This window comes from Zingiber officinale, chromosome 7B (genome assembly GCF_018446385.1).
Source record: "Zingiber officinale cultivar Zhangliang chromosome 7B, Zo_v1.1, whole genome shotgun sequence".
Lineage (NCBI taxonomy): Eukaryota > Viridiplantae > Streptophyta > Magnoliopsida > Zingiberales > Zingiberaceae > Zingiber > Zingiber officinale.
In genome coordinates this window covers 3,586,911-3,600,580 of record NC_055999.1, presented here as the reverse complement: position 1 = coordinate 3,600,580, position 13,670 = coordinate 3,586,911, and positions in this window count along the sequence as shown.

Genomic DNA, 13,670 nt, shown 5'->3' with positions numbered 1-13,670 from the left:
GAAGTTCATTTGTCATGTGGTAATTAGTTTCGATTGGTAATGTTCTTGAGGGTTTAGGATTGAAAAAATAATAATCATATTTTAGGTGTACCAATCGATTGCTAATCAATTGGTAATTAAACTCGAGCACACAGAAGCATTTCAAATCGAGTAACCTTTCCTAATTGATTGGTGTAATTGATTAGGAGCTTTCTTGGCAAATACAAAAGCATTTCAAATCAATCAACCAATCTATTAGAAATTGGTGTAATCGATTAGGAGTTTTCTTTGCGAACACAAAAGCATTCCAAATCGATCAACCAATTGATTAGGAATTGCCTAATTGATTGGTGTAATCGATTAGAAGTTTTCTTTGCGAAGACAGAAGCATTTCAAATTGATTCATCGATCGATTGGGACATTGCTAATCGATTGGTGCAATCGATTGGAAGGTGTTCTTCGAGAGCACATAAAGCTCCTAAATCAATTGGACAATTGATTAGGACTTGTTAATCCATTGGATCAATCAATTAATAGAAGTTTCGCGAAGAAACAAAAGGCTGCCAAATCGATTGGTCAATTGATTAAGATGTCTAATCGATTGGTTGGAACTCCCAATCAATTAGGATTCAAAATGGGATAATCTCAGCCATAAATTTGGGGCCAGTGACTATTCAATCGTTAGTCAAACAATCAGTAGATTAGGATTGACAGGATCAGATATTTGTGGGTTGGCGGAGCCAAATGGAGATGTGCTAGATTTGGATCGACGAAGCCAAATAGAGATGCACTGTGGCAAGGGCTTCGGGAGTTGGAGGGCTCCAAGAACTCGAATACTGAATTGGCGATGGGGGCGGAGTACATCAAGGTGCACGACAATGAGGGCTCAGAGGCTCGATTGGCGATGATAGCGGGATTTGGCCAGGGGGTGGAGTGCTGTGATGGCGGCGGGATCTGGCCCGAGGGAGTGGCATGCTCCGATGGTATCAAATAACACAGAGCCTAAGTTAACTTGGTTGATCACATCAAAACTAACTCGGGGTACTTACAGGGTGGGCCGACTAGATCGGGATTGGCAGGATCAGATGTGGTACTGGATCTATGGGTCGGCGGAGCCAAACAGAGATGCACTAGATTTGGATCGGCGAAGCCAAATAGAGATGCATTGTGGCAAGGGCTCCGGGAGTTGGAGGGCTCTGGGGACTCAAATATTGAATCGACGATGGGGGCGGTGTACATCAAGGTGCACGACAATGAGGGCTCAGAGGTCTGATCGACAATGACAACGGGATTTGGCCCAGGGGTGGCATGCTGTGATGGTAGCAGGATCTGGCCCGAGGGAGCAACATGCTCCGATGGAGGTGGGATCTATGTGGGATGAGGTGGCAGTGATGAAATCTCTCCAAGATATTTACCTGATGCGAGGAGGACGAAGGGGCAGTTAATGGCGTCATGCCAAAGGTAGCAAAGTGCGGCTAGTAGCGGAGGTAGTGAGGGGCAGTGTGGCTTGTGGTAGAGGTGGTGTTGGATGGAAACAGCAAGGGGGTGACGACATGCTTAAGGGTCTCAGAGGCGGCCTACATGTGAGGGAGGTGGCCTTACTAGTGGTTGCTGGTGGAGGAGGCGTTCGATCACAGCAGAGGAGGCATAGGCGACGAGGAGGTCGGCGAGAAAAGGAAACGGGGATTATGTGTGTGAGAGAGGAAAAATCACCTCCTGAAAAGGAGCCCCATTTTTTCTTTTGACGAAGCCAAGCCCTAAAAGGAAAAAATGGGCAGAAAATCTCCCCCCTCCCATGGCTTTATGTTGGAAATTTAAATATATAGGATATGGATCTACGATGTTGATCCAACAGTTGGACCCGGTTAATCATCTTGACAATGAGTCGATGACTCAAATCGGTGGAACTCGGTATGGCAACGTGGATCTTGTCCTATTTATACTCTTGACACACTCTTTCAATTATCGAGACACCCTTTCAAGTAATAGACGTACCCTTCTTGGTATTATCGTTACTAACTTAATTTCGTCGATCGTCAAATTATCCCTTCGGATATTGACACGCCCCTTTTGGGTAAGCTTATCCCTATAGATAAGAATATTACGGATGAGATAAAGACTAGACCTTCTTTTCTTAAGATAATATTGCCCCACCTAGGTGTTTACGGTTTATTAGCAATCATCTCCCAAGATACAATGACTTGTGTCCTAAAATAGAAGTACTCCAAATTTTGAGTCTTGTTGAACTTTCCAAGCCTTGAAACTCATAAGAGAGGAGAGAGAAAAGAGAACTCAAAAGGAAAATTTGCAACTCGAGAATTGAGTGTGTTGAAAGGAATAAGGTTTCTTTTATAGGGCTGAAAGGTTACTTCCAAGATGTAAAACATTTCTTCCAAGAGGTGAACGAGGTGAAAAGACATAGGATGTGTCTTTTTACTTAAATTTTATCAATTATCATTAATTAATTCAATTGATTAATATGATTAATTATTTACTTAATATATTATAAATATTAGTTAATTAATTAATATCACAATCACGATTAATCTTTTAATCAATCAACAAAAATACAAAATTAATTATAATTTCACACACCTTAATGGTTTCGCATACTCGAGTTAGCATTCATATGTAATCTCATCCATGAATCCAATCCATGTGCGAGTCAAACTTCCGTCTAATTATATCGAACCAACCCTTCATTAAACATTAAATTTCCATTCACTCTAGAAATTAGTTTACGATAGTCCACTCGCGAAGTAGCTGTCTTATCACTATTTAATTTATTGGTCACTAAACACTAATTTTTCAATAATCCCCCATATTAATGGAAATTATGATAAGTTTTAAGTCTCAAACAAGAGTTTCATCGGAAGACTATCGCATCAGGAGAGGTAGCTTATGACTTTGAACTTTTCATAATGAAATATGATCGGTTTACTTGGCCGTCCAATAAACTATGTCTTGAATTGTTCAATTATTGGTGTAAATCAAGATAATAATATTCACACAATAGCCCCTAGACTTTTACCGGTTCTCTATAGTGTTTGTTTTGGCCATGAATAAAGTTTGGAATTCATAAGTGTTCCATTAAAGCGATCAGTCTTCACACTTATATAAGTATCTCCTATTAAGAGTATCCTATAATACCCTATAATATCCTTAATAGTATAATATAGGAATCATTAAGAACTTTTATTCATTCTTTACTTATTTTACAAGTTGCACCCCTTTATCTCTAGGCACTACAACAAAAACCCTCATAGACATCGGTTTTCCACCGATGTCTATTACATTTTCGACCGATGTTTATGAAGGCGATGTAAAAGGTCTGTCATTTTAGACATCAGGTTAAAATCGGTGTAGTATCACTTAACGACACCGGTTTTCGAATCGATTATTAACCGGTGTAGTATCACTTAACGACACCGTTTCATCAACGGTGTAAAATCGATGTAATATTATATGGTAATAACACCAGTTTTGGCAGCGGTATACGACCGATGTAATATTAGTTAATGACACCGGTTTTGCAGCGGTGGAAAATCGATGTAATATCAGTGTTTTTTACCAACACAAATTTGATTTCCGAAACAGTGAAAAATCGACAGTAACCAAGAAAATACACAAATATTCATAAATTACACAAATATTCTTCATTCAACAGTATCCATAAAATACACAAATATTCATCACAAATTACATAAATATTTTTCTTACAACAGTGTTCATTACACAAACATTATTTTTATATCAAAAGCTAATAGATATCAGAATCAAGGTAGAACATTCTTTTAACAACACATCAAGGTAGAACATCGTGAGTCAAAAATCAAGCTGAGGCTACATTAAATTATGAGAATCAGAATCTGTTCAACTTGCTATACTGCTTCATTCTTCTTGCGCCTTTCATTTCCCTAATCTCACCACTTTTCACCTTCAAATGCCTAGTTTTCTGAGTTAAAACATCCACTGTTCTAATCTGTCAAATAAAAATATCATTTAGTCTACTTAACTATAGCAAAGAACAAAAACAGAAGAATAATACATGCAGTTAATAATGCATTGCTGATGTAGTTTCTGTCAATACAACTCAAGGAGAAGACTGACTTTAACTTACCAAGAAGATTCAAGATACAACCCGTGTCAAAATTTGAGGAAGAGAATTCCACCTTGAACAATCAAATTGAGTTGAAATCAATGTTGAGCAAGTTCACTTAGGAGACTACCTCAAGAATACATTCAAACTTTATAAATACTAAAATTCTATAACCATCTTCCAGTATTGACCCAATTACCACTTTAAATTAATTATATTAGCTAACATGCATTGTCAATTAAAATATCAAGACTGAGATTTTAGGTGGCTCTGGCTATCTGAAACAACACCCTCGAACAAGTTTAAGTAAGCATATGACTATTCCTACTGCCAGTGTGTATATATTTATGTATGAGCACTGATGAGCTTACATTGCACTAGACGTGCAATTTTGAGATACAAGATCATGCACTGTAGCCATGGATAAAGGGACTCCACTTAGCTGAGTTGTAGCTTCCACAAACATTACCACAAGCTTCTTCCATCGCATCCTTCGAGACACCCTCGTTACATATGTTTGCGGAAGCTCGCATATACTTCATGTCGTATTGAGTGAGCGATCCACAATGCGACTCGAATGCTTGGGCCTAAGGTTTTTTGTTAACACATGGTCATGTTTAATAAAATAGATTGTGAAGATGAATACGCTAAAGCACAATATTTACCACTGTTTTCAAGCAAACCCAATCATCAACCAGAGCCTGACCAGATGGCCTCACGGTTTTGAGGACTGAAGGTGCAACATCCGATCTAAAAATTAGATTGCCGATGAGTTCGATGCTACTTTCAAGGTGCATGTGCTCTGTGCATCATCATCTCAGTGATCTCCGAGAGAATTTCCTTCTTTTTGTTTGACCCTTCCTCTAATCTTTCATACTGAAAGCAAACACTAGGTTGTTAAGATATAAGAACAATGCAAGGGGTTAAAAAGGTGCTCCAAAACAGAATCTGCAGTGTTGAAAGATGGAAACTGCATGAAAAGATCGACAAATGGGTCTAAATCAGTTGAAAGACAATACTGATAGTTAAAACCAATTGAAACTGCCATGTTTCCTACTTACATATGAAAAGTGGACACTCTGAGAGGAGCGGAACACTGTCATACATGAATAGCATGCCATGATCCTCCTTCCAAGCATGAGTCTTACCGACCAGAGTATCAACAAGAGCTGCAACAACAAAGAATTTAATTATTATACATGGAAAGAGAGACTTTAAAATGCTTTATCACTTTATCAGTCCAATGCAAAGTTAGTTGTGGTGTAGATAATTCAGAATTATTAGCGCCACTCAGCTAACAGAACAATCTAAAAAAAAACCCATAAATTAGCATTCAAATGGCATACATGCTAACATAAACTTTTAGGCTCAGGGTTGAACAGTTTCAAATTGATCCTCGTGTTAATATGACAAGTTAGCCTTCTGATAATTAACACCTTTTCTCCTAGTTTCTCTGTATCCAGACGGCAAAAGGACTAATTTGGATTCCATTTGAAGGGAAGAAAAAATCCCTTAACTTGGTTATAATACACATTTTGTAATCAAAAGTTACCCATCAACTACACTCACACAATTATAGAATTTACTACTACCTTGTTTCAAGGCAAGTCATGAGAATCGTCAGATAAGGCACATAAACGTAAAAAATAATCAACAAGTCACAAGCAGCCACTGTAAAGTGTCCAAGTACCAAGTGTATGTTAAATATGTAAAAGGGAGACAAAAAAGAAAATCATCATAATTACTCAAAAAGCAAACCTATTTCACCAGGTGGATCGGATACATTCCTTACCTCATGGCTACATGCCATTATTTTACCTAAAATTAAATCTATCAAGGTTGTGCAAATCATACCTGGAATCTTGTTAACCAAATATGCAAGCTTTTTCTGCACGTTTGAGATTTAAATGTGCACCTCTACTTGAGTTATATCTGTTGTCATCCTGAATGGAAATTATGTACGATAGAGATTAAATTCTGTTAATTTCAAGCATTTTTCCAAGGGAATGAATACTGCATGACAAACTTACATACTCCATGGACAAATTGAAGTTCACCGATTAGAGTGTATAATGAAATGCATAAAGCAGTATATGTAAAATTTACAACTTATGTTGATTGCAACTGCTTTCTTACAAAAATTCTTGTAAAAAAGGGCAATATGGTTCTTTCTTTCACATGACTTGCTCAAAGTTGGGGAACAAAAGTATTCTGAAATGGAAAAAAATGGTTCAATATAAACCAATAACAAAATTCCCCATCATAGACATACTTGCATAAAATAAAGGGTTAATTAATAAATCTATTACAACCTATGGAATTCAATATCTATGAAAACATTAAAAAGAGTTAATTAATAAATGATTTGTGAAGTTGGCAAGGAAGGCAAAGTCACCATTGAGGTAATACGCCAGCAGGGAGTCAAGCTAAAACTACTAAATGAAGTCCCTGAATTATACTAAATGACAAAAAGAACATTGAAAAAACTACTAGGGTTATCTATTTCTCTCTCTTTTTTTTTTTTGTTTTGTTAGCAAGATTTAGTTCAAAGTAAGATCGACGGAGTCTGTAATTCTCATACTACTAAAGACATTGTTCCACTTGTTCACAAGAACATTGAATCAATGAAGTCCAGCTGGATTCTTTTTAGTTTCTCTATAGGATAAAATAAGCCCTTTTAAATTCTCCCTGCAACCTTTGCTACTTGGAAAGTCTCTCTGGCTCATGGACTAAAGTAAATCGATTGTAAACGCAGAAACTACACAGTGGCATTACCTCGAACGCTGAACGGACAACCTTCTTGGCGCGCTGAAACAGAGAGAGATTCCCTCTGCAAGAGTGTATGTGCTGGAATTGGTCAATGCCGAGCTTGCGAGTGACCCAGCCGAACTGGATGTAGACGAAATCGGAGTAGGGGAGGTCGACCTTGATGTAGCTGACGCCGTACCAAATGAGATAGCTCCGGATCTGGACACCCTCGAGGTTGGAGACGGAGCTGTAGCCGAGGAAACCAGACATGCACGGGGCGTAGTAGACGACGTACTCGAAGTCTACGTAGCACTCTCCGTAGAGATCGATGACGAAGTAGCCATTGGAAGCGACGGAGAAAGACTTGACGGTGTCGGGGAGGATGCCGGGAGGGAGGTTGTACTCCTGAAGGATGTCGTAGACAGTGGAGCTGTTGGACGGCGAGGCCGACGATTGGGCAGTCACCGCCGCGGAGAGGGAGGAAGGGAAGAAGAGAGAAAGGAGGAGGAGGAGGGAGGAGGACATGGTGATCGGGAAGGAGAAACCCGACGGATTTGGAAAGGCAAGAAGGAGAGCTAAGTCCGGAATATAAAAACAAGTGTTGTGGGAAAAAAAACATACCAAAATACGAAGAAGGCTTCCTCTTCTCACCCAAAGGGAGGAGTTGGAGAAGATGCAGTGTGATTGGACGGAGAAACAAGGGCGTCGTGTCTTGATCCTGATCGGGAGAGGAAGGGGCGTCGATCTAGGAAGGGGAAGAGGGAGATGAGGCTGAGAGAGATGGTCGAAGGTTTAGATTTAGGCTGAGAGAGATGGTCGGAGGAAGGGACGCGATATAGGTTTAGGTTTGGAGGGAACTTTGTGAAGTGTTGCAAATTTTGGCTGGTGGAAAAATTAAAATATTTTATTTTGGTTCATTAACATCGGATTTTAAAAACCGCTGTTAAAATCGGTGTCTATTAATGAAAAAAAAGGCGCTCATAGACATCGCCTAAAAAATCGATGTCTATGAGCGAAAATCTGCGCTCATAGACACCGATTTTTGGAAAAACCGGTAAAAAATACTTAAAGACATCGATTTTTACTTAAAATTATTGTTGTTCCACCGATGTCTATGAGGGTTTTTCTTGTAATGAGGAATGAGTTGGAGTAATTACTCCTAGGTGTAACGCCCGAAAATTCTCAAACTTTGCATTAGAATTATTCTACGATTTTTCCGGAATTTTTAGATATTTTTCCGGAATTTTCCGAGTAGCGGAGGTAGCAAAAATAAATATAAGCGTAAAACGGCCTAGGCGGGGATTGAACCCGAGACCTATGGTCTAGTGGACAAGGCTAGTAACCAGTGGACCCAGCAGGGCTGTGCTGAAAGGAAAGGGGAACAATCCTAGTTAAGTGGGATGTGGGCGGAACTTATCACTAAGTATAAATAGAAAACTTAAGTTGGGGTTTGGTTTATTTTAAGTTTTGGTTCGGCACATCCTCACCTCACGCCACTTTTCCCTCTCCAAACCCTCACCGCCGAACACCCCTTCTCCTCTCCCTCTCTCGGCGCCCAAGCCCAAGGCTCTCGGATCACTTTCCGGCGACGACTCCAACACGAAAAAGGGTCATCTCCGCGAGAGGAACGCGAAGACGTGAACGGATCGTCGAGAGGATCAGTTTTCCGGAAAACCTAGCGGATAGAATCGTAAGAAAACCTTACGATTGAGGTAAGAAACCCCTCACCTGCAGTATAATAGCTCCGTTTGAGTTTTTATGCTTTAGTAGGATGTATGCAGATTGTTTTATCGATATCTAGGGTGGATTTAACTCTCTTTTCAGATTAGGGTCTTAGTTGAACACCTTTAGATGGGCCGGGCATGTCTTCCCTCCTCAGATAGGAGGTTAGACGTTGTCGGGTGCCTAGAGGTGGTCACCCTAATAGAGAGGAGAGTTAGGGCACGCTAGGTGTTTGATAAAATAGCTAGTTTAGTAAAAATGCACCCTAGGCATCTTCAACAGCTCAGTTAGATACATTAGAAGTATCTATTCAGTATACTCAGTTATTATAGCTGATATGGATTAGATATCCAATGGGTGGGCTCCCATAGTCGCCTCTAGGTCCAGATAACCTAGTTTCAGCAAAACAGTATTAGCTACTTCAGTATTTTACTTTCAGTTGGCACCGTACTGGATTAGATATCCATTGGGCTGGGCTCCCATAGTCGGTCCCTAGGTTTAGATAACCTAGTTATCCTTACCAAATTCGGGACTTGCAAACCCGGGTCTAGTAGGGATGCGCGCACAGCAAGTACAGTTGCCGGGCCCAACAGCATGTTTATTATTTTCACTTATTATGTATTAGTTTTCAAAACTCAAAAACAGTGATGCTAGTTGAGTTTGATTGCAGCTTCAGTTCAGATAGCTTAGCTCAGCATGTTGTTTCATTTCAGTTTCTATGTTAGCTTTAAGTTCAGTTTATATGTTCAGTGTTTGATATGCCATGCTTGTATGATACCATGCCTTGCCATGCTTGCATCTTCAGTATGTTTTTTTTAAAAAGCATGATTTAAAAGCATATTTGCATCGTATGCATGATTTAGTGAGGTAGATGGTTTCTTACTAAGCTCTTAGCTTACAGATACTATTTTCCTTATACTGCAGATACAGGTAAAAGGAGAATGGACTAGCAGTGGAGGCTGGAGGTCAATGCGAAGGTGGTGTGTGTGGCAGGAACTGGAATCAAAGGTCCTTAGGGGACTTAGCAGGATGAACATTAGACTTCTTAGCATGTTTACCTTAGCATTTTACAGTTTATGGTTTAATACTTTCATCTTTATGCACCTTTAGTTTTGGAACATGCATTGAACTATGAAAGAATGTTTTAGAATGTCAGTAATCATGTTAGAATGTTATTGCATGTTGTTAGAATAGTTCCTGATGCATTAGTTAGAGGTTATGTGGGGTTCTGGCACGCCAAAGTGCTGAAGTCTGATTTTCCGGGCGAAATCAGACTCTGATCGGTCTCCAGACCGATCAGAGCCTGATCGTGCCACTGGATCGGTCTGCCGACCGATCCAGACGGATACAGTATGCTACTGTATCCTCCTGGATCGGTCTGCCGACCGATCCAGACATACCTGGATCGGTCAGCCGACCGATCCAGCGCAATACAGTAGCTTCCGGAGAATTCCCAGGTTCCTGGATCGGTCTGCCGACCGATCCAGACATACCTGGATCGGTCTGCCGACCGATCCAGCTGGGGACAGAATCGTAGCAGGTCTGATCGATCCGTGGATCGATCAGCAGCTAGCTGGGAAGTAAATAATGAGTCCCTAGCTCAGTTGGGATGTTCAGTTTCCCCTCTTTAGCACATGTACACCAGTAAAGGAGGTCTTTAGACCTTTCTTATCAGCTGTCTTAGTTATAGCAGAGTAAAATTTTAATTAGCCCAGCTTTCCGCACAGTATAGCTTAGCAGTGATGTAGCGATTCGCCTTACAGCCTAGTACCCAGAAGGCGGGTCGTTACACTAGGTGTCCCGAATCTTGTAGCTTAGTTGTCCTTTTTGAACCATAATCTTGAGATCTCTAGTCAACATGGTTAGAGGCTTATTCCTCTAGACATGTAGTATAGTTGATTTCTCGGCAGGTCTTTTTTAATTATCGGAACCATACAATTCTCTATATTTAATAGAAATTTCACCACTAGAGATCTACTACTTTAATGGTATTAAGTCATTTCAAGACTTATTATTTTATAGTCCCCTTCTCATAATTTCTTAAATATCATAATGTATCATATATATTGACACATATTGATGCATTTTATCTAATTAATTCTTTGAGCCTTCAATTTAGGTATTTATACCTTATCCAAATACCCCTACATGTATTGGTTCACCCCCACTTTTATAGGTTTCATTGGAAGGTTCCTAACCTTTCAATGTCTTCTAGAGATTTTTTATTTCTATCTCATTAGGGTTTGTGGTTTGCCAAGAGCACAACTTCCCCTTATAATTTTAGGATAAACCCAAAACTTATCAACATAATCTTTATCATCTTCTCAATATTTAGCCACAACATTGTTGAATAGAGGTGAATGTGATATAGTCGATTATTGAATGTTGCTCTTCCTCGAGAAATATTCCTTAAGCAATATCCTGCATTCTCTCCCTCCATCTCCATATATAATCTTGCTTAATTGATTTTTTCAACCATATTTTTAGTATTTTTAAAATACTTCAAGGGCCTCAATCTTGCTTAAAATCAAGTCTCCATAATTCCAATCTTCTGATTTCACCAAATTAAAATTATGGTTGTCTAATAAGGATGATGACCAAGATTGCACTTGTTATAAAAAATGCTCAATCTAGAAAATATGCATCACTTGATCTTCCAATTTTACTGAGTTAGAGCTATGATTGTCTAACTGAAGTGTTGACTAGATTACATTTACACTATTTAAGAGACTTAACTCAAAAAGTATACATCTCTTAGTCTTCCAATTTCATTGAGCCAAAACTGTAGTCATTTGATCAGAGTATTGATCAGGATTTTATTTACTCTTTGAGGGACATTCGATTCAAGAAGTATATATCTCTTGGTCTTCTAATCTCGTCGGGCCAAAGCTGCAGTCATCTGATTGGAGTGTTGATTAGAATTGCATTACTCTTTGAGAGACACTTGACTCAAGAAGTATACATCCCTTGATTTTTCAATCTCATCGAGCCAAAACTATGGTCATTTAATCGGAGTGCTAACTAAAATTATATTTACTCTTCAAGAGACACTCAACTTAAGAAGTATGCATATCTTGGTCTTCCAATGTTATCGAGCCCAAGCTACGGTCATCTGATTGAAGTGCTAACCATAATTGTATTTATTCTTCGAGAGACATTTGAATCAATTTCTTAGTCAATTGCAATACATGTGATACACTCCTTTTAACTCATTTATTTTAACCTCCACTTAGGTCTCATTGAGTTAGATTCAAATCTAGCATTTTGCCAAGTGAGCTTGATCTTCTATCTGAAGATTTTTATTATCCCTCTTTTTGGATAGTTTAAACTCACTACCCTCAACTTTATGATCTTAGCCCAATGACCCCCACAAAGCCTTGATTATTATTGTTATATTATACCCATGGTAGAATTTTGTCATCCATCCTTTTAAGATATAGTTCTCGTATAGGAAAATTCTATTCTTCCTTGTGAATAACTCTCCCGTCGCTTAAGGTTCACTTTTATATGCACTAGGGCATCTTTTGATAGTATAACCTTACAAGGTACATTTCCCTCAAGTAATACAGTATCTTTTACTATCATCCTTGGAAGATAATTATGAAGAATTTCTCCAATTTCTTTCTAATAGGAGTGAGACCCATAGTCGCTATAACTATCAATATCCCCTTAAGATTGTGGGAAATTTAAATATATGGGAGATTGATCTATGGTGTTTATCCAATAGTTGGACTCGATTAGTCATTTTGATAATGAGTTGATAGCTTGAACCGGTGGAGCTCTGTATGATGATATGAGCTTTGTCTCATTTATAGTCTCAACACACCCTTTCAGTTATCGAGACACACTTTCAGATAATAAACGTACCCTCCTTGGTATCATCATTACCGACTTAATCTTGTTGATTGTCAAGTTATCCACATACTCCTTTCAGGTAAGCTTATCCCTATAGATAAGAATATTAAGGTCGAGGTAAAGGCTAGACCTTCTTTTCTATGATATTTCCCCATCTAGATACTTACGGTTTATCGACAATCATCTCCCAAGATACAATGACTTGTGTTTCGAAATAGGAGCACTTAAAATTTTGATCTCGATCGAACTTTCAAAGCCATATGACAAAAGGAGATTCGCTCGCCCTCAGCGCTCCTGTCAGCCTATCTGTAGGTCAACACGGAGGAGGTAAATCATGTGTGACTACTACCCATTAGTGCAAGTGCGAACTTTCGAAGCCATGAAATTCTAAGAGAGGAGAGAGAAAAGAAAATTCAAAAGTAAAATTTATAATTTGAGAATTGAGTGTGTTGAGTGGAAAGAATAAAATTTTTTTTTAGAGATAATTTTTTTTTTTAATAGCTGAAAGATTTCTTTTAAAAAGTGAAGTGGTGAAAAAATATGGGGTGTTATTTATAATTCTTGTCATGTTTTTTTTTCTCCTTTAAAGATTATATAGATTTGCCATTGATGTTGGAATTATTTTTTTCAGATTTTTGCTATGAGAAAGTCGTGTGTTAAGAGCTTTCATAGTTGATAGTACAGTAAGATTCTTCTTGCATGTAAATTTTATGAATTTTCGTTTTTTTTTTTTGCTGATGAAGATGTTTTTTTCTCTAAATTTACCGAAGATGTTTTCACAAATGATTTTCATGCGTATATAATTAATCATTAAACTCTGTATCATACCATAACCATATTATTCTTATTATTAGGTCAATTAACTTCTAAAACTTTGTGCCCGCACAACTATGTGCTATTTTACTTTTTTTTTTTAAATTTCAAATCAACGCTTTCAATAAATTTTAAAGGTAATCGCATAAAGATGTTCTTAGTGGAGCGCTTTATAAATTAAGAAGACTGTAAAATTTGCATCGCATTTTTTTTCTTTCTTTTTAATCTTGCAACTTCTTAGAGAGTTACGTTGTTCCCCTGAAAGATTTTTGATATATAACCATCAAGAAATTTACAACAGTAGCAGAATTTCTCACTGCTTTCTTTTCCCAAGGAATTGCCCTACCGAAGGTTTTGCCTGACACGCATTCCAAAATAACCATAATTAACTAGAGAGAATCGAAGGATATCAACAGTATTCCTCATGATTATGCTAACACAGTGGGGACTTACG